Raw genomic sequence first — 27,874 nt, 5'->3', positions numbered from 1 at the left:
CTCTTGCCAGCATAGAGCATCTTCACCAGATGTGCTGCAGTGGCGCAGCTGCAGTGTTGTATGTATAGATATGCCCTTTGACTCATGTCTGGCTGGGCAGTCTCTCATTCAGTGGCAACTGCCACAATCCAGCATACACCCATAGTTGTGCTTAAAGACTGGGAACTGAATCCTTCTTGAAAGCTGTCTTATAACTCAGTTCTTCAGTACTGATAGTAAACTGATGCTCTCCTCTGCTGGTGCTTAGAATACCTTTGTACCTCCCTCTCCTTGTCTATTATCTGCCCTTAACTTCATATGGTGGTATAGCATTTTCAGTGCTATAAGTCTAGTTCCTCGTGAGATAGTTGTATGAGTGACACATAGCATTATATAGTGCATTGTTATCTTATAAGTTACTCACCTCTTAGTATTTGGAAGTGGGACCCTTGCAATCTTGGTAGCTTCAGCTCTCAATTCTTGCTATATTTCTGGAATGGTCCATAGTTTAGACTTCCTCAGAATATTACAGTCTAGACATATTTATAACAATGTGAGCGTAATGATGATATGATGCAAAGCTACACAGCTGAATACTCCTTAAGTTTCAGAGAGTGAACTTTGTAGTTGTACCCTATCATTGTTTTGACCTGAACCAAAAAATATACAACAAACAGCTCTAAAGTTTGAATATGGTTATTTGGTAAAATTTTCAAAAGCATCTAACCAAAGTCTTATTATCTTCATGGAGACTTAAGCTTTTAAGTAAGGTTGCCAACCCTGCAGGACTGTCCTGAAGTCTCCAGGAATTAAAGATTAATCTTTAATTAAAGATTGTCATATGACACAACCTCCAGGAATAGGTCCAACCAAAATGGTCACCCTACTTCTAAGGGTATGTCTTCACTGCACAGTTAGCCTGGGCTCTATACCTGGCTTGTGCTCATAACCCCTATCCCATTCACACCTTCCACCCTCTCACCCAAGTTCAGTGGTGCTTTCCACCCAGGCTAGCTAGTAGAGCTGGGGAGTATGGATTACATTAGGGTTGTCAACTTTATATTTGCTGAAAACCAAACATGCTTGCCCTGCCTCCTGCCCCACCCCTTCATCAAGGCCCTGCCCCCTGCTCACTCCACACCTGCCCCCCCATTGCTTGCTCTCCCCCACCCTCTCTCACTTGTGCATTTTCACCAGGCTGGGGCAGGGGGGGGTTGGTGTGGGAGGGGGCTTGAGGTGTGGGCTCCAGGTGGCCAAGCTGGGGATTGGGGGTGTAGGAGCGGGTATGGGCTTTGGCTGGGGTTGCGGGCTCTGGAGCAAGGCCAGAAATGAGGGGTCCAGGGTGCGGTAGGGGGTTTTGGACTGCGGTAGGGGGTTTTGGACTGCGGTAGGGGGTTGGGGTGCAGGAGGGATTGAGGGCTCTTGCTTTGGGTGTGGGCTTTGGGGTGGGGCCAGAAATGAGGGGTTTGCTTATAGTCCTCCAATGCCTCCCCCCAGTTCCCCCTGTGTGCCCAGAAAGACAGACAAGTTTTCCCACAATTCAGGGGGAAAGAATCATAGAGCAGCTCATTTTACTGTAGCACAAAGAACCGTGGGATATGTGTAACCCATGCCTGCTGCGTGTGATGCTCTGTCTTCCTCTTGTGGCACCTAGACCACTTAGAGAGTGAGTATGCTACAGCCTGGGCTAAGAGCTATAGGGCTTTTAGCTCATGCAGTAGATGCTCATACACTAAGTTTCAGAGGTCCCAGGTTAGATCCTGACTAGTGGGGTCTGTCAGTGTTTCATATGCACCCAGAAGTCATAGCAACACATGGGCAAGCACAACACCAGTGCGGATACAGTAACTCAGGTATGGCTTTGCAGTCTGGCTGCTCACTTGAGCAATCTGAGTGCTGATCACCTGAGCAAACTCTGCAATGATGACACCGCCTTAATGTATAAATCCAGTTTCAAAATGGAATTTAGGCTCTTAAGTTATTTAAGTGCATTTGCAAACTGTACCCATTCTTGTAGACTCTTTGTAGATACATGAATCCCAAAATGTTTTGTTTTTCTATTTTGGGCAGAATGAGGCTAGAAACGTCTGCTTCAGTCTCCTTCTTTGCTTCAGTCTGATATGTTTTATTTCAGAATTGTGATCAGATACAGAATCTGAAAACCCCAGACTCCATTTCTTAGCAATCTACATCTTTGCAAATATCCTCAATATGGAAGGAAATATAGGAGCAAAGATACTTTTTTTACAGTCTCTTAAAAATTCCAGTCATAATTATGAGTGTTCCAGATGTGTCCCAAAATGATTCCTATTATAAGGGTTTAGGATGACCAGATAGCAAGTGCGAAAAATCAGGACAGGGGATGGGTAATAGGAGCCCATATAAAAAATAGCCCCACATCTCAGGACTGTCCCTGTAAAATGGGGAGATCTGGTCACCCTATAAGTGTTTTTTATACATTTCAGGTACTTTAAATGTGAGTGTGTAGCAGAAAGGTACAAAAGAGGTTAAAGCATCCTGACGTTTCTCACACACACACTCACAATTATATTTTCCAGCATTTTTACAATCCTGAACTTTTGCTTTTTTGTCAAAATTGCAATATTGCTATTTGAAAGTCAAAAACATGCAAAAATTATATTTTCATGTGTTCATTGTTAAGTCTTTGCTTGATTCCAGACCCTGTTGTTTTACATATATGTTTACAAAGCCTGAGCTACGTAGCCTTTGCTTCTAAGCATTTACTTACACATTGTGTATCTATTTTTATCTGAGAAAACCACTGCAATAAGCAAAATGCAAGTCAAAGTTTGCATTAAATATATTGTCAGTATTTGAATAGAGAGACTGTTATTTATGAATAATGGAATACTCAGTGGTGTGGATTTAGGGCCTTTCTTGGGGGTTTGAGCTCTTTCACCAGGCTCATAGTATTGTTTTTTGGCTCTTTGAGTTGCTGAGGTTCCCTAAAAATCTCACATGTTGCAGATGGACCAAGACAGTAAAAGAAGGACCCTGTTAAGCCATTATCCTGACATATCACTTGCAGAAGTAGTCCATAAAACAGGATATTGGAAAATGACTATCTGTGTAATAAAGAGTGTGGGTGTTGTCCCCACGGAAGTAGTGCAGATAGTCAAATTCCAGTTTCTCATGCATGAGTCTTCCTGTGAGAACACATACACAAGTGATTCCTTCTAACAATATGTTTGGCACAGTTTCAGTGGAAATGAATGCAAAGAAAAAAAAAATCTCAGTTTGAAAATAAATAAATAACTTCCCTTCGCCATCCACCCCCAGAAACAAAGAGAAAAGAGGACAGAAAGAAATCTATGTGAAATGTGAGGGTCATTTTGAAAGTACTCTGAAGAAATAAAATAACACATTTATATTTTATAAGATGGTCTCCCTATCGCCAAAGAAAAAAAGCATGAAATTAAACAATTCCCTAAAGACGGGCTCTTTGATAGCACTGCTTTAATAATTAAAACAAAAGTCTTTTTTAAAAGAACTTGATGTATGACTCTTTCATTCCTTCAGAATGAATTAGACTGACAGAGAATTCCACATAAAGCTGTTTGTTAATACAGTATCAGCTATATTTCTGATTGTTGGCTCACTCCCCCTCCCTCTGCTTCCTGCCCCATCACTCTGGTCTTCACAAGATGATCTAACTATGTTTGAAAGTCACACTCCAAATAATGTGGCACTTCTGGAAATGCACAGATGAGGGAAGGGGAAGCCAAGTGAGAGTTACCAGGACTTTGCTGTGTTTTCTCATTAAAGATGTGTTGGGTCACATGGAAAACTGGGCTAAATGTCCATTTTTGGTGCACTACATTTTATGTGCACAAATCCAATTACTGAAGAATAGGATCTATGTGCATGGCTCCATGCCCCATTTTTAAAACGTACCCCCTACCAACTGAGCTGCATTTCATCATGTGAACTGAAATTGAATGAATAGTGTTACTAATGTCTCTATCGATGAAAACAACCAGGTTAGCACCTTCTGAATTTTTACAGAATTCTTTGCTATGTGAGAAGAACCTTTTGATCAATCTGAATGTTTGTTCCTAATCTGATTATTTTTAGGCCCACTGCCTCGGAATCCGTATATAGCACAAGTAGTGGGTGGTACACTGGTACTCTGTGTGGGGGCTTGGAGTCCTGAGCTAGATCATGGAACAGCTATGCAGCTGCTTTTGCACTCTGTGCTGCCCAGGTTCTCATTATGTGGGGATAATAGACTGTGGACCCAGACAATTGCAAATAGACAAGTCCTGCCCATTCTGGGCCTGCTCTCAGGCCCAGATCCACAAAGGTATTTAGGCTCCTAACTTCTATTGAAATCTATGGGACCTAGAAGGCTAAATACCTTTGTGGATCTGGGTCTTGGTGTTCAATTTATTGCCAAGCCTATCACTTCAAATCTAGCCCATCCTGATTCCATACTAATGAAGCCCTCTCCCCAGTGTGCTAGCTCTTCAGGAATAACAGGAGTTAATACAGCTCCTAGTGTCTACTAAATTTAAATCCACTATCCAGAAAAGCATGCTGGGAAAAAAGTTACTGAAAGTGAGCAACGCTGCATAGGAGGAGGATTGGTAAGAAGAAGCAGATCCCAAGAAATGGCATTTTTTTTAATTAAGTGAGCAATTATAGTTAAATCAGGTAGTGAATGTATTTAGTGAGTTTACTTTGTAAACTGTACTCCTTCAAATGAGTCTTGTTTTTTTCCTACTAACCCCACAAACAGTTGAAGAACTGCATGTAGTTAAGGTTCCATAAACCAGAGGAGAGAATTCACAATGAATATTCTGTTGTCCCAAAAGAGACTTAGAAATATAGTTATGAAATGTTGCAATATTTTATTAGGTTGAAATTCCCAAAAACTAAATTAAAACTTGGTATATTATACTGTACATGCATGATAGTTCTGAACAGGCTGCTGTAGAATAGGTAAAGAATCAGTAACTCTGAGGCATGTGCCTGTGCTCATCTCTGCTGTTAGGTATCAAAGGGAGAACAATGGGCCTGACTCCTCCTCCCCTCCCTCCCCCCCCCCAAATCTGTGGAAAGGAACGAATCAGCTCCATAGCATGTTTTTTCCTTCAGTGTACTCCAATGAAGTGCCTCCTTGTGAGATCCATAGGACTCTTTTCCCCAGGCATTGAAGGAGCCTTTCAAGGGTGAGGTTTCAAGGCACAGCCAGTGAGCATGGAAACCAGAAAAATCTATGCCGGAGTTACTGCTAGTGGAATCAACAGTAATAGCCCTCATTTACCATCCCACTCCAGAGGGGATAAGATGCAGGGGCCTGGGTTGTTGGTCAAATAATTCTCAATGTAGGTGTGCTGCTAGGTTGTGTCTCAGACCCATATGGAGGAGATGGCTTTTGGCAAGGATAGGCTGCAGGCCAAGCAGCTCTGAACAAACTTTCCTATTTACTGAATCAGGTGATTTTAATGGCCAACTCCCTCTCCTCCTTTTTGTTGGCCCAAACTCATTCTGCTAGAGGGGATGACATGATAGTAACTCTGTGAGTTCTATTTCATGGAATGTGGAGTGCATGTCTACCTTAACAAATACCTGCTGAAAGATAGTATATAAACTATTCTAAAACCACAGCTGCCTGGATCTATTTTCATAATATTTTATCTATTTATGGGTTTTCCCACTCGTCGCAGCAAGGCTGATATTGTACCGCCTGTGCAAACCACCTTGAGCCAATTGTCTGAGTTAGGCAGAAGAAAACAGTAGCAGCTTTTATAAAGGGTTTGCTACATGACCCTTTTTTAAACTTGGTCTCTAGCTTCTTCCTCCCTTCAGAAAGTGCCACAAGATGCAGAGAGAGAGAGAATTCAACATCAAGTAGTTTGGTACTACTACCATACAGTATGTCAGCTATTTTTAACTATTATTCCATATTTCTTGTTCTACATCATTCGTATCTGTCTGCAAATGAACAAGTTCTCCTGATCATACTTGAAAAATCACATTTTAGATGATGGGATCTATCTGGTAAATGAACAAACAAGGGAAAGGAAGCCTTGTGAAAGTTTCCAAAACAACTCCTCCACTTTGCTATGTTTTCTACTGAGTGATTTGTTGGGTCACATGGAAAACTAGGCACCTACATTTAAATTTTCAGTGCACGGGACTTTATGCACACAAATCCCATTATCGAGTAATGGGATTTGGGTGTGTATCTCCAGTGCTCTATTTTGAAATTTTACCCCCTGTGGGCCGAGCTGAATGTATAATGTGAACTAAAACTTAATGAATAGTGCTACTGTTGGCTTCATCCCCAGTTCTGTCATGGGATCTCTCTATGATTTCAGAACACTGTTGGCAAGCCTAACAGCTTGACTCCCATTGCCACCCTGTTAAAATGATGTCTGAACAGTCCAAAATAGCTCCTTGTGCATATATTTTTTTTAAATTGGATCTTTCAAGTGGAAAAAAATTGTCAAAAGAGTTTAGTTTTTCATTGTTATTGTTTTAACCTGAGAGTTCCAGGGTAACTACTGTTAAAGGTAGCAGCACTGCAGTGGGTGCGTTATACTCTGTGCTCCCTGTGTTCCATATGTGGAGAGGGTGGTGACTTTTTGTTTCATTCTTCTTTTATTACTAGCTTTCATTATTTATTCTCCTTAGTGTTTTCCAAACACTCAAGAAGGATGGTCTCTGCTCTGAGCAGCTCACTATCTAAGTTATAAACTGCTGTAGTGACCTTTTTTTTTTTTTTGCAGTTATAGCAGGCTCACAGTATTAGAAAAGAAAAACATCTGTTGGATAACAGTATAGAATGTAGGCTCCTGATGAAGAATGTATTAAGGGGTAAAGGAAAGAGTAACATTTTTATAATTGTTATGCAAGATTGATATATTGGTATTGATTTCATTGCACTACAATACTCATAAGCCACAGTCATAGAAAGAAAACACACATTCTGATCCAGAACACAGAGTAGAAAATCTGTGTTTAGTTTTTGCATAAGCAGCTTTTACACAGCTATTCTCTGGCGGTGTAAGAACCAGAGATGAGTCTTAACAAAAAGTCTAGTTCTAAGCACCCTCACACTTTAGGATCTGAACTTTGCAAAGGGATAAAAGAAAATCCCAGCCACAGATGCCCTGCAGTTTCTGATAAAGGGCCAATTTCTGCCACTTTTACTCTGAGTAGCACCTTTGGTACCAGAGACTCCCTTAACACTCCTGAGCCAGCATTGGCTAGAGGACCCTTTCCATCCTGGAAACTCTCTTGCTACAGAGACAGCTTAAACATCTCCAGGACCTCAGCTAAACCCATTCTTAGTGGAAGTTTTAGTTCTGTTCTTTTCTACTTTTTAAGAATATGGGGGGAAAGGAAAAAAAAACCCACTGCTGTCTTGTCCGGCGACTCAGAACTATCTCATAAGCAAACACAAAGAAAATAGCATCATAGATTCATTCAGGAAGTACTTGGATGATTTAGAGCCTTTGATTCCAAAGTTCTCTTGGATCTTCCCATACTTCTAACCTCTAGGATGCCATGTGTGTCTCCTTCTAGGGGTGGTGTGTATTCCCCAATGCTGCTACACCATTGCACTCATTCTTTCTCAAAGGATTCTTGTAGTCTAGTAATCATACCCTTTGGATTCAGAGAGTTATTCCAAGTCTCTGCATAGGCTTTAGATTGCTCTTGGAGGGGTAGAGCTCAGCCATTCACAGGTCCATGCTCTCCCTCCGGCTCTAGGAGGATCTACTGCATTTCTATAGCTATACAGCAGCAAACCTACTGTGGTGTTTAGATTTTGCTTGTAATTATTAGAACTGGGAGCACTGGCTGTTGGGAGTCTGAAAGGACAGGAAACAGGAAGGAGGGGGGAGGAGTTGAGGAGGCAGAGTGAGAGTTACAGAGGGTGCAGCAGCAGCTTGGTAAAGAGGTTTCCACTTTAAAAATAAAGTCCTGTTGAAGTTTGTTAGTACTTTGCCTGGCCAATACAACACCTACAGACTGTTTATTCCTATTTTCTGTCTGACAGTGGCCTCAGAAAAGATATATTAGAACTGGAAAAGGTACAGAGAAGGGCAACAAAAATAATTTGGGTATGAAACAGGAGATATTAAAAAGACTAGTACCTTCAGCTTAGAAAAAAGATGGCTAAGGAGGGATATGATAGAGGCCAATAAAATTATAAATGGTATAGAGAAAGTGAATAGGGAAGTGTTATTTACCCCTTCACATAAAAACATAAGACCCAGTATGGATCAGACCAATGACCCATCTAGCCGGTATCCTGTGTTCTAATAGTGGCTGGTGCCAGTTGCATCAGAGTGAATGAAGAGAACAGGGCAATTATCAAGTGATCCATCCCCTGTGGTCCAGTTCCAGTTTCTGGTGGTGAAGAAATTAATAGGCAGCAGGTTTGAAACAAATGAAAGGAAGTACTATTTCATACAACACACAATCAACCTGTGAAACTCATTATCATGGGATATTGTGAAGGCCAAAAACTATAAGTGGATTTAAAAAAGAATTAGATAAGTTCACGGAGGATAGGTCCATCAATGACTATTAGCCAAGGTAGTCAGAGACACAACCACATACTCCAGGGGTCCCTGAACTTCCAACTGCCAGAAGCTGGGATTGGATGACAGGGGATGGATCTCTCGATAATTGCCTTGTTCTGTTCATTTCTTCTGAAGCATCTGGCACTGGCCACTGTCAGAAGACAGGATACTGGCCTAGATGGACCATTGATCTAACCCAGTATGGCCATTTTTATGTTCTTAGTATAAAATGCTTCAGAGGATGGTACAAGAAAATCCATAATAAAGTAACTAGCCAATAAGGGAGGTTTCTGTCAATTTGTGGCTGGCTTATGCCTTCGATTATGAGGTTTGTATCTCTTATAATTTTTTCTTATCTCCTATAACTGTGTTTCTACAGCACCCATCTGCTGTTGATACGCTACAGAACATACCATATGCTATTTGCATGATTGAAGATTGGTTGGAAGGAGGATGCAGTAGAGGGGGAAAAAAAGCAGGAGAGGGTAGCGGGGGTGGGGGAGACATATACACACACACACAGTGTTCACAGTATCAGTTGATAATGATTTTTGTTTATTTCCACCTACTGGAGTGTTTTGAGGTTTTTTCATAAATCTCTTCTCTCTTTTTCCTCCATGCCAGTATGGTGGTACTTAATTCTCTTAGGTAATTTCTTCATGAACTGAACAGCCAAACCTCACCTCTTGGGGTGTGAGGGTAATGAGGTCATCCTACAGATCAAACCTGTCCAAAGCCCCAATAGTGTGAATATTTCATATCCGTGCCAACTTGTAAATCTCACACAGTTTGCATACCATGCATATAGCAATTATTTATTTTTCAATTTGCTAAAGACATACAATAGTCCGTTGGCTGCATTTTTGACTCAATCTTGTGAAAATTTATTGCCACTTTCAAATTCATTGGTGAGAAATTATTAAAAATAAATTAAATGAAATTATCTCCCACAATGCCCATTTACTGTGGCTTCAAAAGATGATCAATTCCTACCATGATCATTCGCATGAAATCCCACAACAGTGAAAAATCCAATGATAAATTGACACATGGAAGGGACCAGAATGAAAAGGAATAGTCACCAAAATTTGATACCATCCGGCAGTTCTTCAGTGATCTATGTGAAAAGAATTTGTGGTCTCAGTGCTGTTCTACTAGGACACATGTCTATGTTATAAAAAACTATTTTTGGTTAGTGATGACCTTTCTGCAAATCTCTTTGGTGAGGCTGCATGGAGACTGAACAACTTTCTCAATCCTTACCCAGTGGTAGTCAGGACTGATGCACATTAGTGGCAAAATGTTGAGATGCCTACATTTCCCCTGCCCACGTTGTATCCGGTAGATAAATATAGGACTTCAATCTTGTCTTCAGGATTATCAATTTGACACATTTCAAAGTACTAAATTCACCTGGGACTAAGCTCAATATAATTTATGGTATAAGGCACATGATAAAACAATATCACCATTGATACCCTATGTTCAAATTAGTGTTTGCCCATTCAATGAAACTAATTATATAAACAATGTTTTAACAGTAAAATGGCGGGAGTAAGGTAAAACCTACTGAGACCTGTGTATAAAATCCAGAACATATTGTACCATCTATTCTTGTATACCATCATGTTAATTCTAAAAATATCTGCAGTTTTGAATTTCAGTTTGGTCAGACTCTACTGAGTTTCAACAATAACTCTTCAACCTCTCTTGTTCAATAAAAACAGCATTTTGTCCTCAATACAAGAAAAATGCTAAGGTTGTGTTTAATCATCTGATTTTATTCTACAACACTGATACAATTCTGGGCTTCTCTCCCTTTGCTTGATTATTTGCTTTGTGTCTATTGCAGGCAACCTCAGTATAATGTGTGATTTATGTGGCAGATGCCGAAATATTTACCTTTTTCTTACCCTTTAAATCAAACTCTTGAATTTTTAAGGTAAGATCCCAGTCCCATTGAAGTCAACAGTCCCATTAGGCCAGGATTTTACCCTTCATGAATATCTTTAGGCCTCACGATGATGTGCAATGGTCCTAGAGACACAATAAATTCAGCATGACCTATATATCATGGGACTTTTCCCAGTACTTTTGGTCTGTCTCTGAATATATAGTACTTTTTTGACCACGAGAAGGATGAAGTGTGAGACCTAAGTTTGCATTTGTTGGCTTATGTCACAACCTAATAGTGCTTCAGTATAAAAACTGGACTCACATGTGGTTTCTGTTCCTTGCTTTGTCATTGAACTCTTGTAACCTTGGGTAAGTCACTTAGGGCAAATTCTGAACCAGACTGGGCAAGTGATAGAGGAGGGCACAAGGAGCCCCTTTCTAGTTGGGCACAATGACAGCACCTGCACTCTCCAGAGCACAGGGACTGCTCTCTCCATATGTCCCCTGGGGAGTGACCCCATAAAATGTATGGGGGGAAGTGCAGGAGGGAAAGTGATAGGCTGTACTTCCTCCCCAACCCCACCCCTTTTACTGGCCAGCAAGGATGGTCAAGCACAGTAGGGGAAAATACTATTTTCCTAAAGGAAAGTAGGAAGGGATATGCTCACACTGCACATTGAGGAACTCTGGTAGGAGGGAAACTCAAAAATTGTGATGGCAATCACCAAGCAAGATTGCTTTTTTTATATCTAATATTATACTTAAAAGAAACAAAATATGATATCCCCTTCTCTTTAAAAGGAGAAAAGAGAAGGGGGATATCATATTTTGTTTCTTTTAAGTATTATTTATATCTATATCTATATATCTGCCGTCTTTTAATGCAGTTTAGCAGCTAGATGGGGAAAGGGGGGTCAGAATCATGTGATCAGATAGCTCTTCATAGACAACCACCAAACGGACCACAGATTACCAATGATTCACAGCCCACAACACGAGAATCAACATGAATATCTTGGTTTATCTTTTCTTCTCTCTCTTTCAGTGCCATTTCCCCCTCAATCTAGTCTTCCAATATTTAATACTTTTTAGAAAAGTGGACCACCTTTTTCTCTAAAATACATTAAGTACATTTCTCCTTCCTCCAATACAATATCTGTATTGTATGTACAGCATAGTGTGAAATAGTTATGCCAGATATGAAGTGAGCATCCATACACTTACAGACACATTCATTTTATGATATAATTATGTACTGCAAGTTCCTTCCCCAGACATTATGGTGGCTTCTAGCAGACATATGACCCTGCAATCCTTACTCAGGCAAAACTCCAATTGATGTCAGTAAACTCATTGACCACAGTGAATCAACTATACCAACTTGTGCTCTCATTGTAAATACAGAGAAAGAAGAAGTACATAAGGGCAGAATTTTGCCGATAGACTTTCATAAATATTAGGGCTTTATTTTCAGAGGTGATGAACAGCTGCTGCTTACATTGACTTCAGTAGGATCTGTTGGTGAAAATCTGACCTTAATTTCATGCTAATGGGAGTTTTACCTGAGTATATAATACAGGATTTGGTATTTATTTAAAGGACAGATTCAGCTCATGTTTAGAGAATCGTATTCCATTGATTTAAATGCAGTATCCACTAAACAAGGTATTACCTGGATTGAAGATGGTGGAATGTGACTGTAAATAAAACTAAAATCTTCCTGTTCTCACAATATCTAGATAAGCTATTTGGTGTACTATGGAATCTAGAGGTACAGACTCCAAATGGAGTATTATACAATATATCTCTACCACAAGAATTCTGTTCCCTCTGTGAATACTCTCATTGTTGTATGTCAAATGGTTGATACAGAATATTTTGCGACCAAGAGTCCTGTGGTACCTTATAGACTAACAGAAGTATACTAACAGTATACTTCTGTTAGTCTATAAGGTACCACAGGACTCTTTGTCACTTTTTACAGATCCAGACTTATATGGCTACCCCTCTGATACTTGACAGAATATTTTTACACTTAAAAAAACAAACCAACCTTGGCATTATTTTTAATGAAAGAATGAAATGGAAAAAGCATCCTCTACAAACTCAGTGGCACTAATCTAGGTGCAAAACTTATTTTGAAAACTAATAGGTAGTTTGGAGAGTTTAGAGTTATTCTCAGATTACAATAAAACTCAGATCAGACTAGAGGAAAGTTCAAATGTTATTGTTAGACTTTCAGCTTCTTCTCATAAAATAAATTTGAAACTGCAGGTCTTCAGAAGAAAAGCTTCCAAGTTGCCAGCCATTCTGAGCTGTGTGAGATAAAATGGAGGTGGGAGGACAAGCCTTTTCAGTAGTGGGCACAGGCCATGTAAACAGATGTGATTGCAATGAATGGGAGAGACTGAATAGCTGCATTGTTCCTCGCTTTCTGATCACACTGCACAAGGTCTCCTCAACACAAGTCATGCTGGCAGATGAAGGCTTAAAGCCTGGCTGCTATAGCTCAGACAACCAAACAGTATTTAAGTATTAAGTGCAACAGATATGGTTAACAGTAGAATTTACCACTCCAGAGCCACTTACAGAGGCATTGCTTGATGGCAAAAAAGAATAGCATTTAAAAACTTGCTACTGTGGGTAATGAAGTGCATTTAAAAGGGAACTGGTGTATAATATCAGGATAAATCTTTCTAATATAATTGTTACTCCTTTCGAATAATGTGAGACTCTTGTTATAGCAAATTCTTTTTTGGATTGTGTGTGTATTATAAAGGAGCTATAAATATTGTGGGTTTAAATAAAGTTATGAATTTAATCTATTGCAATATTCTTACATTAAGGACATCCTTAAGAGACAGATTTGTCGTGAGGGATTGCTGTGTTTAAGGTTTCAGACTTTAAACTTTAACATATTTTGTAAAGTTACATATACCACATACCTAATGAAATCTGCCTGACTGAGCAGTATGGATTAGATTCCACTGTTTTGTTACAACTTCATCTTGAAACTTTCATGCCACTGCTGAGGTACTGTACACATGTTCATTGATTTATTTCATAGGGAACAGTTATTGTTGAGCACTTGTAAAAGGTCACAGATACCAGCATTTGGAAGTTTGCCCAGGTTCTTTTAAATAACCCCAGGGACACAGGGTTTTGTGATTTCTGAGGCATTTTTTGGGAAGAGACAGTGGTGCAGTTTCAGTTTAACAGTTTACAGTATCTTCATTTTCATTGAAAGAAAGGCAGCAACACTTTCTCTAGGCTAAAATCAAATGAAATAGTTCTTCATAAATATATATTGCCAAATTCTGCTGCACAGCAGCATTCTGTTTTTCCTCATGTAGTGAAACAAATGCATCTCTAAGAAGTCTAGAGTTTGCAGCTGGGGCTGTTCGTCTAACATTATTTTCACTTTTCCAGTAAAGATGATGAATCTGTTTTATGGCATTTTTCTGCTGAATGAAACACACATAAATAGCTATATGAGGCCAGGGGGAGGGGCGAAAGAAGAGTGTATGCCCTGTACATGCAATCTGTGCTTCTACCATTATTTTAAAATAGAGTACAGTTCTTATATATGTAATATTTCTCTGTGACACCCACTATATTAAGCCTATTTCATTTTCCATCCTCAAGATCTTTTCCTCTATTTTGTCAAACTGGTTACTTGGGCAAGTCAGTGTTAAAATAAACACAGGGGCAAGGAGCATGTTTTAAGCACTTTGGTTGCAGATTCATCTTTTGCATTGTGTAGTTCTTCTCCAAATATATATGCATAGGCAGTGCTTAATGCAGTGGTAGAAAAGAGCTGAGAATGTGCATACCCTCTTTCAGGGTGGCATTTGCTTATTTATTCCTAGGTATGCTAGTAAAGCGTATGGAGTGTGTGTGTGTGTGTGTGATATGATTCTGTCTTGGAACAACTTACAGTGAATAAATAAGGTGGCCTAATTTAATTTCTTGTTTGCCGCACACTATGCCTTCATCTCATGTCATTAATAGAGCTAATAGGATTTTGGCACAAAACCAAAGGAGGGAGGGAGAGGGAGATGAGCTGCAGAGAGAACTGCTGCCTTTCTTTACTCTAAAGTGATGTCAGGTCTATCAGCCTTCTCTTTAGTCCTCCCTGACAGGGCTCCAGGCATTTCTCTATACATGAATGTGTCTCATGCATTCATGAGCCTCTTTGACACCACAGCCTCTTTTGTTAAGAGCTAGATCACTGCTCTACCCTTCTCTCAGCTGCCATATGGTGCAGTGGAAACAGGCTTACAAAGAGAGGGTGAGACAGAGAGAAGAAAGAAGTCAGACTACAGCAGATGAAATTGATTTATTTTCAGAGCTAAAGGGGCAAGTGAGTAAGGCTGGGGGGGAAGAGGGGATGTCTTGGAATATAAAATCTTCCACAGAGCAGGCAACCAGGCTGTTCATATGACAGCCGTGCTGTGCTTGTTCTCCAAACGCAGTACTTGAAAATAAGCATATACATTTTTGTTATCTTAGTAATGCTATCTGAGAATGACTTACAGCCCCAGTGGCTTGACAGTGGACTCTGGCGACTTCATTTCATTCTGTAATATTTTTTTTTAAAGAACAAAATCTATGTGTTGCCATATGTGTATAATTGTCAAGTATGCATCTGACAACTTTAGGAGTTTCCAGGAAATCTCTTTCTCTAACATTAATTTTAAAGGGATACTCTCAATAGAAACATCAGGGTCTGTCCTTAGTTACAAGTGTAAGTCCACTAACGTCTGCTGAATTACTTTAGATTTACACAGGTGTAAGTGAGAGAAAATTTGGTCTGAAATATTATAATCCAACAATGTCTTTATCAGCGGTACTAAGAATACCTGATTAAAACTGAACATTTTAAAAAGCTAATTTACTTCTCAGTATTTCTACTCTTTGTTCCTTTTTGCACTTCATTCAGGTTGGAAAATGAAAATAAATGCCGTTAGCTTCACCTTTGCCTACAATCAATTTGATTTTCAGGCTTTCAGAGCTACAAACAATGCAGGGGAATACATATTTGTTTAAAAGCCAATGCAGTTCCTGGGGAATTAGTTTTGGACTTAGTTAAAGTTTAAACTTGGTTCACCTGTGACAATGTAGGTCAGTAACAGATTAAGTTGATGCTTACTGTGGTTTAGCATCTGGTGTAGAGAAGGAGAAACTGTTCAGCACTTATTGTGGAAGACATATTATTACAGCTGATTGATTGGGTCCTCTGGCTGGGCTACATCTCCCATAACACACCATGGTCATGTGGCTCCCATGAGCCACCGCTCTGGTCCTACCAGATTGTTGTGGTGTCATAGGAGATGTAGTCTAGCCAGGGTGCCTGACCCATAGAGGAAAATGAGGGCATGTGATACCCAAACTACAGCTTTCTTGAAGCACTGTGGCAACTCAGACAGACATAGATTAATGTAGAACTAACCTAAAACAAAACATTTTGATTTGGTTGAACAAACCAAAATGTTTTGCTTCAGGTCAACCTGTTGGGGGAAAAAATTGGAAAAGTCAACAAAATCGAAAGTTTTCCCTTTTGATAAAAAATTCCTCACTAGCTCTAATTATGCACTGTAAATGGCCTCCTGTGTGCAGCCTATAACAGCGTGGGTAAACTCTGCAGACTTTAACCACTGTTTCTGAAATGTTGCTGAACACATTCTGTTGTTTTATCATGGAACTGGTTCTTCTCCTTTAAGTTTAAGGACAAGCATGGTGGCTTAAAGGAGAGGGGGGTGGGGAATAGACTGTAATTTAAAGAAAAAAATGAAATATAACCACTGCAGTTGCTACTAGGGAAGGAGAGGGACCTGGAGTTTGGCACTGGTCTTGGGGACGAGAGGACAGTTATCTGAGGTGGGTTCATGTTTTCAGCCCTGCTCACAGCTACATTTCTGAGCTATCAGCTGGTACTGTTAACAGCAGGGAACAGAGCCCCTTTTCCCTGCTCCTTGCTCAGTGTGGTCTGGGTGTTTTGTAGCCAACATGCAGCAGCCCCAGATTGGGAGGTCACCTTTAGAATTTGGCCTGCACAGTAAAGCCACAGTTTCACATTGGACCATGTAGCTCCAAGGAGCTCTGTAACACACTGTGCAATGAAACAGGATGTGTCCCTATTCTTCCAATAGCCAGAGCAGACTAAGCAATGCCAGTCTTGCTTCTTTTGGCTCAGTTACAAAAAGACTTTTGGACAAGAGGCAGCAAAGCTTGTTTTAAATCAGTGATTGTGTTACACATAATCCTCATGGAAAGCATGTGCATGGGATCATGTTTCCCCATTTATGCACGTGTGAGCCCTTAAGAAAAATAGAATGAGATGAATAAAACCACATCAGCTCAGCTAATTTGAGATTTTTCCATTGAGTCATTCAAGTTTTGTATCTTAAATTATCTGTATAGTCACATCTAACCTTTTTACAAAAACAAAACAAACAAAAAAAAACCCCACAGAATAATTTTGTGCGTTTCTGGAGGTGGCATCAGCGTTATTTTTGAAAGCAGATAATTTTTCCCGACCTATTGTTTTTTAGTTTTCTTTTTTGCCTTTGTCCTGTCTCCCCAAACTAGTGATGAGCCACATTGTAAAATGAAGAGCCATTGCAATTACCATCCCTTTACTACTTGATGCTTGTTTCTGACCTTTGGTTAAATTCTGACCCTTCTTATACAGAATTTGCCCTTAGTTAATGGTAATTACAATAAAAAGCCAATACAAGTCTATGGCAAAAGAACAAGAAGTTGGTTAATGTTTCTCTCATTTTTCTTTATTTTCACTCACTTCTCTGCTTTTGGGATTTCAGCTCGAAGTGTAAGTACCAAATACTGCAAGAAAGTCTGTTCATATAATATTTTCAATACAGAGGAATGAGGATGTAAAGGACATTAACTAAGAAAACCTGTTCTCTCACAAAATTCAGCTCAATTACTAGCCCAACAGATCTTTGATTATGCTTCAGATAAGCATTCAAACACAACTGTGATGTGATTCATTCATTGCTAGTGTCAGCAGAGTTCTTTATTTTTAGATTAACTATTTTTACCTTTTAAAAAAATAATTAAAACATAGCCATGAGCTTAATCCTGCTGAACATCTGGCCATGATTCAACAAGGTTTAAAATTAAACATGTGTTTTAAGACTTTAGCTCAGTGGTTGGCAACCTAACCCTAACCCGCGCTGCTTCATGCAGCTCCCATTGGCTCGGAACAGCGAACAGAGGCCATTGGGAGCTGCAGGCAAACATGCAAATGTAAACAAACAGTCTGGCAGCCCGCCAGCGGATTACCTTGATGGGCCCGCGTGCGGCCTGCAGGCCGCAGGTTGCCCATCACTGCTTTAGCTGGATTGACGCCAGAGTGCTCAACATCTTGCAGGATGTTGAATAAACAGTTTGCACAGTATCATTGATTACAATATACAAACACTAACTAGTGTATTGAAATGTTTCAAAAAGGGACAACACAGTGTTTTCTACAATCTGATTTTCATGGTGACACAATATAATAGAGAAAAGGAAACAAATTCCACTGCCTTTTGGGGTCTTCTCTGGGCATTTGGTTCTGATTACCCCAATATTATATTTTGGGGACCATCCAGTAAAAGCCACTGTACTCTAGTCCAATAAGACTTTCTCAGAGGAGAAGGCAGTTAAATTTCCAACCCCCAAAAAGGCAGTTGGAGCAAGAAAACATTCCCACTCTTAATCCAGCCACCTGCTAACTGAGAGTGGAACAGTTGCTCCCAATAAGGTTTATTGTGTGGTTGTCTTGGGAATCCCACTTTGCTAACCTTTTCAAATTAATGATAATTGTATGTGTAGAGGGAGGAGAGTTTGCTTCACACTTTAAAGTAGGTGGTGGTTGGTGAAGATGTTTTTTATGGTACTGGAAAGGGTAGGCTGTGTTAGCTACATCCACCCAGATTCACTGAGTTTGCAGGGGAATTGGACTAATGTTTGTGGTTCCACGAGAACATTGAATCTATCTTGATTTTCAGTGGATTCAGATTTTTAGGAAATCCTTTTACACAGCTTTAGCAGATACATGCTCAGACATCTTAATTCATGTCCTCATGTAGTTTAGCAATGATATAATGCCAACATATGTTAATGCAGTGATTTAGCCTTCATATTGTCTTGTCAGTGTGTAAAATCCTGAAGACATGACCATATCATATGGGTCTTGTCTTTGTGGATAAAAGCCCTATTGAGTTCAGTAGGAGCAGGCTTAGATATATAGTTAATCTGGGACCTTTGGCTAAAACTTCTTTTGTGGAAAGGTGTACTTTTTGAAGTTTGGATTAAATGTTATTTGTAGTACAGCATACGGTAACTAATCTATGAACACGTTTTGTTCAACTGAAATAACTACTAATTTAAATCTAGTGTAGATCACAGGTATAGGCCTGTATTATATTTTGACCATCCTGTCAGTTATAGAGTACTGGGCCACACTCAAACTTATGGAAAGGGTGATTCACTGCCATGAAGGGCTGAGTTGTGGCTAATTTATCAGAGAAGCCTTCAAAGGCTTTAACTAGCAATACCTGAACAAAGTCTATTTAAAAAGACATTTGTTGGGACATATCAAGTTGGTTTTACATTGCTCTGAAGATTTTATGATACTGTTTAGGGAGAGTGCCTAATGCTATATGTTATCGTCATCTTCTGATCTGAATTAAGGTGGCAAGATCTCAAGCAATATCTGTGTATTGTTGAGTAAACTAAGCTGGCGTGTCCTTGGAGACAGATCTGAAGGAATCTATGCTAGAGTCTGACTCTGGTTAATCACATGGTCAATACTGAATGCCTCTTTAGATTTCATACGCAAGATTTCCAACAGGAGTATATTGCCAACTGCCATCTTGAAGGAAAGACAGCAGTTTGTTAAACCAAGATTTCAGGAATTTGATTGTGCAGAAAAGTCAGTGGAAACTAAGCATCTAAAATCAGCAGGTATAACATTTAAAAATTGTGTGCTACATTAGTGGCCAGAGGATTGCTAGAGAATCAAGCCTGTAGTGTCCTTTTAGACTTATTTACATATGTATGGCTATTTTCAGAGCTTCTGCCCTGAGGGCCTTGCAACTTTAAGGCCTTGGCTACACTGGCGCTTTACAGCGCTGCAACTTTCTCGCTCAGGGGTGTGAAAAAACACCCCCCCTGGGCGCAGCAAGTTACAGCGCTGTAAAGCGCCAGTGTAAACAGTGCCCCAGCACTGGGAGCACGGCTCCCAGCGCTGTAAGATAATCCCCTCGGGGAGGTGGAGTACTTGCAGTACTGGGGAGGTGGAGTACCTGGCGCCGCGACCACACTCGCACTTCAAAGCGCTGCCGCAGGAACGCTCCCACGGCAGCGCTTTGGAGTTTCGAGTGTAGCCAAGCCCGTAAGTTTAGATACTTAGGTGAGCAATGACTAAAAATAGGGAGAAGGAGAAGAGAGGAAGGGATTATGATAATAAGATCACATGGTTGCATTGATAAATAAAGCATACCTCTTATAGGCTACAGACTCATGTTTCATATTAGCCAGTGAGGTACCTGCGTGAGACATCAGTGCAAGAACTATGTTTAGCACAATGAAGGGACACCATTTCAAAGCAATTTAACACCCGAAGTGGAAATAATTCTTTGAGATGACCTTGCAATTATCATTACACTATATCACACTATAGTTGTTCTTCCTTTGGGATGGGATCCCCTTAAACAACTACTTTTATTCAAACATTCCTCACAGCACATGCTGAAAATTAAGGGATTTCTTCCCCGCTTAGTGACCTGTATGCCTTGTTCCCAGAAGTACTTGCTAACACTCAAACACATGTCTGATACTCCTGGTGATGCTAACTTTCAGTAACCCAACCTGCAATGTATGAGCTTTGAAATTCTTTAAATCTCCTTCTGCAATTTACTGTTGTATTTAACTATCACCTACCATCTGCCTGAATTGCAAGGGATACCACTTTTTAAATCATATTTATTCTAATTGGGGATTCAGGGAGAGTCAGAGGAGGAGCATAAGGGGGCAATATAATCTAATCATATTGTTTTCACTCATAAAATTGAATCTTTTGGAGAAATCCAAAAGGGGTGAACCTGCTACAAATGTCATATACATATTGCGACATATATTTATGTGTAAAATTCATGCTGTCAGTGCAATTTTGGAAGGCATATATTATGTTAATAAAACAGTGGAATCCTACTGGCTAAGATTTTAAAAATAGGTATCCTGGGTTAGGCACTTGAGTCCATATTCAGACACTTGCTCCAGGGGGTGGGGTAGGGGTGTTATTGGGAGACTGAATCACGAGTCTACCCAATTTAGGTTGAATCATTTTTCACCTTTTATTTATACAATTTCAGACAGAATTATGGGCCCAAATTACTGCATTTCAGGACAGTGGGAAGTTCTTCCCCTTCCAAGATGGTCATTGCCTCCTGTGATCTGGTCTGGTCCTTCAATCCCATCCTTCAATTTCTGGTCTGCTGTTTCTCCAATTTGAGCCTTGTTCACTTGAGTCTTTTTATATATGTCCACATTCCAGATTAGTTAACCTTTCTCCAATCTTCTTTTAGAACGTTAGACTTTTTTTTTTTGAAAGCCATACATTACACATGTGCAAGCTCAGTTTATCCAACTGTGCTTTTTAAATTTTTGCTATTTATGCATGTTTTATATCATATGGTTAGGTGCCAACCTGCTATTGGGTTTTCCCAGTAAAAGGCTTCGTGTGGTTACAGGTTTGTGTGTTTGTACCTTGAAACTTCCAGTACAACAGGTTACCTTTCTTCTGTCAACAATAACATCATTTTAAGCAGATCAGCAATTCTATGTAAAAGAAGACTTGGCAAACCCACACTTATGCCAGCAAGGTCTTGGCCTAAATGTTACCTCACATAAACTCATTCACTATTCATAATTACATATTATTAAAATATAGCTATCACAGTTTTTACCTTTACCATTTAATAATTCTGCATTTTTATGTTTCAATATAATATTCAGTATGTATATATCATCATGCCCCCTTACCTCTCTCCCCTCCCCCAATAGATAATGGAAAACATAATGCCTTTAATGTCAACTGTTCTTATCTTCTTTAAATATTGGTTTTCAAAGGCCTTTTTTATTCAAAGTCTAGTTTTGTCTGTGAATCATTACAGAGAAAACTTCATTAGAAATTTTTCTGAGTGTGCATGTTCAGGGGTGTCTCAATTTTTGGGCCTTGATATTTAGTTGCTTTTAATGATACTCCAATACACCTAAATACAACATGTAGCCTGGTTTTCAAAAGCACCAAACATAGAGAAGTTTTATAAGATATAAATATGTATAAACACCTACATTCCTTCAATGTATGACAATTTGGCAGCAGCTCTATAGCACGACATACATAGTTTTGATTGTGTAAGAGTCTCGCGGCACCGGCAGAGCGCCCCCCGCGGCTTGCCGCCCCAAGCATGCGCTTGGCGTGCTGGGGCCTGGAGCCGCCCCTGGCCATAGGGGAGGGAAACTAGGGGTTGTGCATTATAAAAATTGTTTACCTCAGTGGGTGCTACTGGGTGCTCAGCATTTTGAAAAATCAGACTGCTTGTTTAGATACCTAAATATGGATTTAAACGCCCCTTTTAGGCACCCTTTTGTATAATTGTGGACACAATTCTGACAAGGACTAACTGCAATGAAACAATGTAATAATTTCAAGTGCAATTAAAAGGAAAACATTGTTCCTTGTTTAGGAATAGTGCCGAATGCATATAATGGAACATACATGATTGTGAATAAGCATTTTGTGAAGAAAAAAAAATGTCTGAAATGCTTTTGATGCCAAATGCCCCAATCTTAATATACTGTTGTCTAATTACTTTCCATCCAGTTTTATTAGTCAGCTTGCTCTGTGCGTCACATAGCACTGATTTCTCGCTAGCTGAAAGTATATTTTGCTCAGCAGCCACATTTTATCTGCTAAGGATTTCTATTTATCTGTGAGACTGTAGATGGTTGTTCTTTCATCTGTATACCCTGATCTTCCCTTATCCATGCTTAAGCTTAAGCACAAGCAGTTCAATTTAACCCCAAGTTAAGCTCAGGTCAGCGGGACAGAGCTCTGCAGCGTTGATGAAACTGATATCTGAGACCATAAACAAACACAACATCAAGTAGTAGACCCAGCATTTGCATTAATAGCTAAAAAAACTGAACAAACACCCACCCCCCCTTTATTATTGAACACAGTGCAATCATCTTGCCCAACCTTAGAACAGAAACACGTTTCTTTGGGTACCCCAGCACATGAACATATTGAGGGGTCCCTACAGGCACATAAATAGAACAGAATAGAAAAGCTTTGGCTAATGAGAAGCAGGATATTACCCAGTTGGTCACTTTTATGGGTCCATATGCCTTCTAATGTTAAAACTGGCTCGCGCAGCAATGTAATTCACACAAGTATGCAAACATTGAACCACCCACCTTCCTGTCCCTGACTCTTCCTCCCCCATCTCTCAAAGGAATTTTTGAGAGAAAAAAGACTTACATTTACTAGAATTTAGCTTCTGGCAAGAAACACTATAAGGAATTCATTTCCTGGCCCATAATTTACATGTCCAGTCCCCTCTTCCTGTTCCCCCCACCCTCCCCCACCTTCCTCATCCAAGCTGTCTTATATCTGTAGCATTTCCTGCCTTATGTTTGCTTTCAGTTTTCATATCCATGGGAATGGAATCTGCGCCTCAGTATCAAGGGCCTATCCCTCCTGCTGCTGCCACCATCTTAGACTTAGGTCAGAGATACCAGACTTAATTAAATGATGCTGAAGTGTCATACAGATGACAGCTATTCAATTCTAAAAGAGCCAGTCCAAGAAATCTCTTCCTGCTCTTTTTCTTCTTTTTTTTTTTGGTGTGTATGCTAACTAGTGTCTTACAAGAGAAATTCATTTAAAATTTTAAATATTTAACCTAAAGCTTAGGTTTTGATTTACTCTGGGGAAGACTTGGGGTGAGTGGGGGAGGGAAGAGAGCAAAACTGTTATGTCTGTCTCTCTCATTCAGAGGCTGTCTCTTTTACTATCTTTGCTGCTGCTCTGTGCAGCTCTGCTACTTTGATCTTCTTAGAAATAGGCTCATAACAAAATCCACTCACTGAGTAACACTTCAAAGAGATGGATTCCTGCAAACAGTTCTATTGTTGGGGTGGAGGAATGGAAATTGCAAGGCATAACAATAAATAAAACAATAAATAAAATGTGTGCTCACCTACGTGAGTAAAGCTCAGATTTCCAGCGCTCTGTACTTTATCATGCATTTGCCTGAATAATGAAGTAGGAAGAAATCTGTTTGATTGGAATGTATATGTCTCTTGCTAGTTTGAAGGAAGATCTTCCAGAACTTGTAACAGTTGTTCTGATATATCTACGGGATGGGTAGGCTTCCTGCACTCTTCCTCTCCTGCCACATAGAGGGTGAAATAATCCTGCCCTCACAGAAGTCAATGAGAGTTCTGTACTTGACTTAAGTGGGGCCAGGAGTTCACCCAGAGTCTGTTTCTAGGGTTATTTTGGTGGGGGGACACTCCCCCCCAGACCCACAAGAGTGAGTCTTTGTATTAGCACATTATTAAGGTGTATGGAACAATTAACACCGCTTATGCTAGAGATGAACAAAATAGTCATAACTAATCATTTGACACATTTAATCACATATTGTAAAATTCTTGTATTCAGAATTATTTTTTTCATTTCTTCAGTCAGTAATTCCTGGTGTACTGATCTCTTGAACTGTTAATAATATAAATACATTTACAATTTGAAACACATTTCATACATAAATATGTTATAATAGGGTTTCATGACTAATTCATGTAACGTAACTTATCAACACAGTGTATATTTGATTGTGAAATCAGCAATGTGTGCTGGGCTGGTTTAGCTACATAAGTGTCTACTGTGGGAACACAAAAAGCACCTTGTGACCTAGATAATTAACCCATACTGTGAAAATTGTGAATTTTACTTTTACAGATGAATTCATTTTCAATGAATTAGCGTAGCTAAAATTTTGTTTTGAGTGAATTTTCACAGCAGTATAGCTTCTGCCCTTAAATGTTTGTGGAAATAAATGTGAAAAGGTCACAGCCATGGTTGAACTGAAGTTTGCTTTTTAATGTCAACAAAGTTTTCTCATTATTCGATCATCTCTACATACATATTTGCTAATGTCAGTGAGAGGACTGATATATCTGCAAAGTATGTGCTGAGAAATGCAGTGTTGCTGTGCAGTACAGTACGTGGCTTGACAAATTGGTGCAGTCAAATATAATAATCAGACATTAAAAAAACAAAAAGCAAGGAAAATTCAGAATGTACCCAACTGATACCTGGATCCATGAATTCTATGCATTTGAGGAGTGTAGGATAGATAATGAGCTGTTAACAAATTTAGATGTGGCAAATGTATGTGTTTATAGCAGCTCGGGATAAAGTAGGTGATTAAGGAACAGATTAGGTTTTTGTCTAATGAGATGTGCTCCTCTCTGGCTGGTCCTTCTGCTGCTAAGGCCTGGCCTATACCAGGAATTTACTTCTGTGTAGCTACATCTCTCAGGGGCTGAAAAAATCTATACCCCTGAGAGACAGAGCTATAGATCCAACCCTTAGGGTATGGCTACACTTACAAATCTGCAGCGCTGGTAGTTGCAGCGCTGGTCATCCAGCTGTGCAGGGCCAGCGCTGGTGTGTGGCCACACTCACAGCTACCAGCGCTGCAGTGTGGCCACATTTGCAGCATTTGCAGCACTGTTGGGAGTGATGAATTATGGGCAGCTATCCAAGCATTCAAGTGGCAGCAACGTGCTTTTCAAAAGAGGGGGGTGTGGGGCAGTGTGACAGGGACCCGGGGGGGGGGGAAGAGAGAGTGGATTTTTGGAACTGACACTGTGCAAAATCAGAAAATTTTCCCACCCCCTTACTGTTAACTGCAAACAGCCTGCATCCAACATACTCTCTTTCCCCCCTCTGACCCCTCCCCCCGTTTCTCTCAAGCAAAGCAAACACTCAACCCCTGTGAATGACTCCTTTTCTCGCTGCTGGTCAAGCAAAACGCAAACACTCAACCCCTGTGAATCACGCAGGGAGGAGGATCTCATTTGATTGTTCACAGATTGATCACAGCAAACAGGAGCTGATAAGCAGCTCCGGTAGCAACCGAGCAGCTCCGGAGGTTCACAACAAAACAAAGAGAGGCTGCATAACAAAACAAAGGGAGTAATTTAGTTAAAAGCATTCTGGGATACACCCTTATACCCTGGAGGCCAATAACAGCGCTGGTGTGTGGCCACACTTGATGACCAGCGCTGCAGCACCAGCGCTGCAATCCTTATTCCCCATGCTGAGTGAGGTGTACGGCCAGCGCTGCAGCCAAGGAGTTGCAGCGCTGGAATTGCCCTGCAGGTGTGGCCACTTACTAATTGCAGCGCTGGAAAGCCTCCACCAGCGCTGCAACTCGCAAGTGTAGCCATACCCTTAGTGTTAACCAGTGCTAGGTCAATCGAAGAATTCTTCCGCTGACCTAGCTACTGCCTCTTGGGGAGGTGGATTACCGACATGCCTGGGAAAAGGCAGTAGTGTGCAATGCAGGTATATTGAGTTTACCTTCTTCTCATTTAGGGATTATAGAATTTAGTTTGTTACCCCCCACCTTTTTGTTTTTTAACCACTACATCACTGGGTTAAGGCAACCAGTGTAGTGACCGAGATACGCAACTGAGTAGGTGAAATTCACAAGGCAGTGTTATTCCAGATACAAGTAACAAACTGTTCATATCCAAAGAGATCTATTTTTGATGTATTGGCATCTGTTCAAGAAAACTATCATTACAAGCCGCAGATCTGTTTCCCAATCCTCCTCTTAAACTATTGAAAAGAGCCATGGGGGAAAGCATAAAGGTTCGGTTCAAAAACTGATGAAAACTGACTCATTTGAATATAAATGTGATCTACAAAATGGATTTTAGAGGAACTGTGGCAAAAGCCTCATGTTTCCCACTAATGTTCTGTAACTGATCTTTCATGACAGCAGATAGGCATAATAGAATGAGGGTTTTCAATGCACTGGAGATATGTTTCCAAAACAATCCAAAAAAGTCACAAAACACACAATGTGCATAACAAAAAACCATAATCTTACACAGCAGAGTCAATCCTCTGTTTTTCTGTCAATGCAGCAATGTGAGCAGCTACACAGCATACTGAGTCACCCCACATGTAATACAGTTTTAGGCCTGATCTATACACATTGTTGCACCAGTTTAATTAAAGGTATGGTTTTTATACTGATCTAGTTAAACAAGTGCAACCAATTTAGTTAAACAAGTACCCTTTTGCATTGGTTTCAACTGGTTCAATTGGTTTTGCTTGTCTCAGAAAATGTATATCATCATGATACATGCCAAAGGGATGTATCCTCCTAGCAGATTGAGCACCACATGTATGGATCCCTGGCAAGGTCCCTATGGTGGTCCGGCTAGATATTTAGTTTATGTCCATCCCTGGTGATTTTATAATGCCACCAAGGCTTTTGGCAACCACATGATTCCTTGCAGCATTCCTTGATATACCCACTATGGAATTTGTTGGTCTTCCTTCCTAATAATATATATGTATCAAGAAATCTACTGGAAGTAAACCAGTGCTAATAGAGGCAGTTGCTGAGTTCAGCTTTGAATTATTTCATTTTGATCTTTCCCAACCATATGGAGCAGCTGATGAAGATGAAAAATCAAAAATGTCAGTCTGGTGTTCTTCAGCTTTCCTCAGCACCTTCATTTTGCTGCTATACAATAGAGTTGGTATTACTAGACTTCTATAGATCCACCTGATGTCATGACTCGTGACATCCCCACAGAGGCCACTGAAGTTGCCCAAACATGGCAGTGGCTATTGTCACATGAATGTCCACATCTTTCAAGCATCCTCCAGGACTTTCTATGACAATTCTCAAGTATTTGACAGTTACCACCTGATCAATGTCCTATCTAGACCGGCTAGTACTGAGGTGTTTGTAATTTGGAGCAAGAGGCTGCTTGGTGGTAATGGCCAGGACTTACTTTTATCTGGATTAATAACACTGCTCTACAGACAAAATGCTTCTGAAATAAATGTAGTCAAACTTTACTAATTCTGGGTCACTGAGAACGAAAATGATGCTTAAAATTGTTGATTGGCTCTAGTTTTCAAGATATGCTATTGGGTCAGTATATCCGACCCTTGACTTGGGAATGGCGGAGGATAAGTGAGTTATAAAGGGAAGGGATCTCAATTTAAACCAGAAATACTAAAATACATCTTTGACTGGATCTATGAATACATCTATGACTGGGTTTGGACAGTACTTGCTTTTTAGGCAAAACAATGAATGATG

Source organism: Mauremys reevesii, linkage group 5 (assembly GCF_016161935.1).
Source record: "Mauremys reevesii isolate NIE-2019 linkage group 5, ASM1616193v1, whole genome shotgun sequence".
Taxonomy (NCBI): Eukaryota; Metazoa; Chordata; order Testudines; family Geoemydidae; genus Mauremys; species Mauremys reevesii.
The sequence above is the reverse complement of the archived record's forward strand: the minus strand, read 5'-3'. Positions refer to the sequence as shown.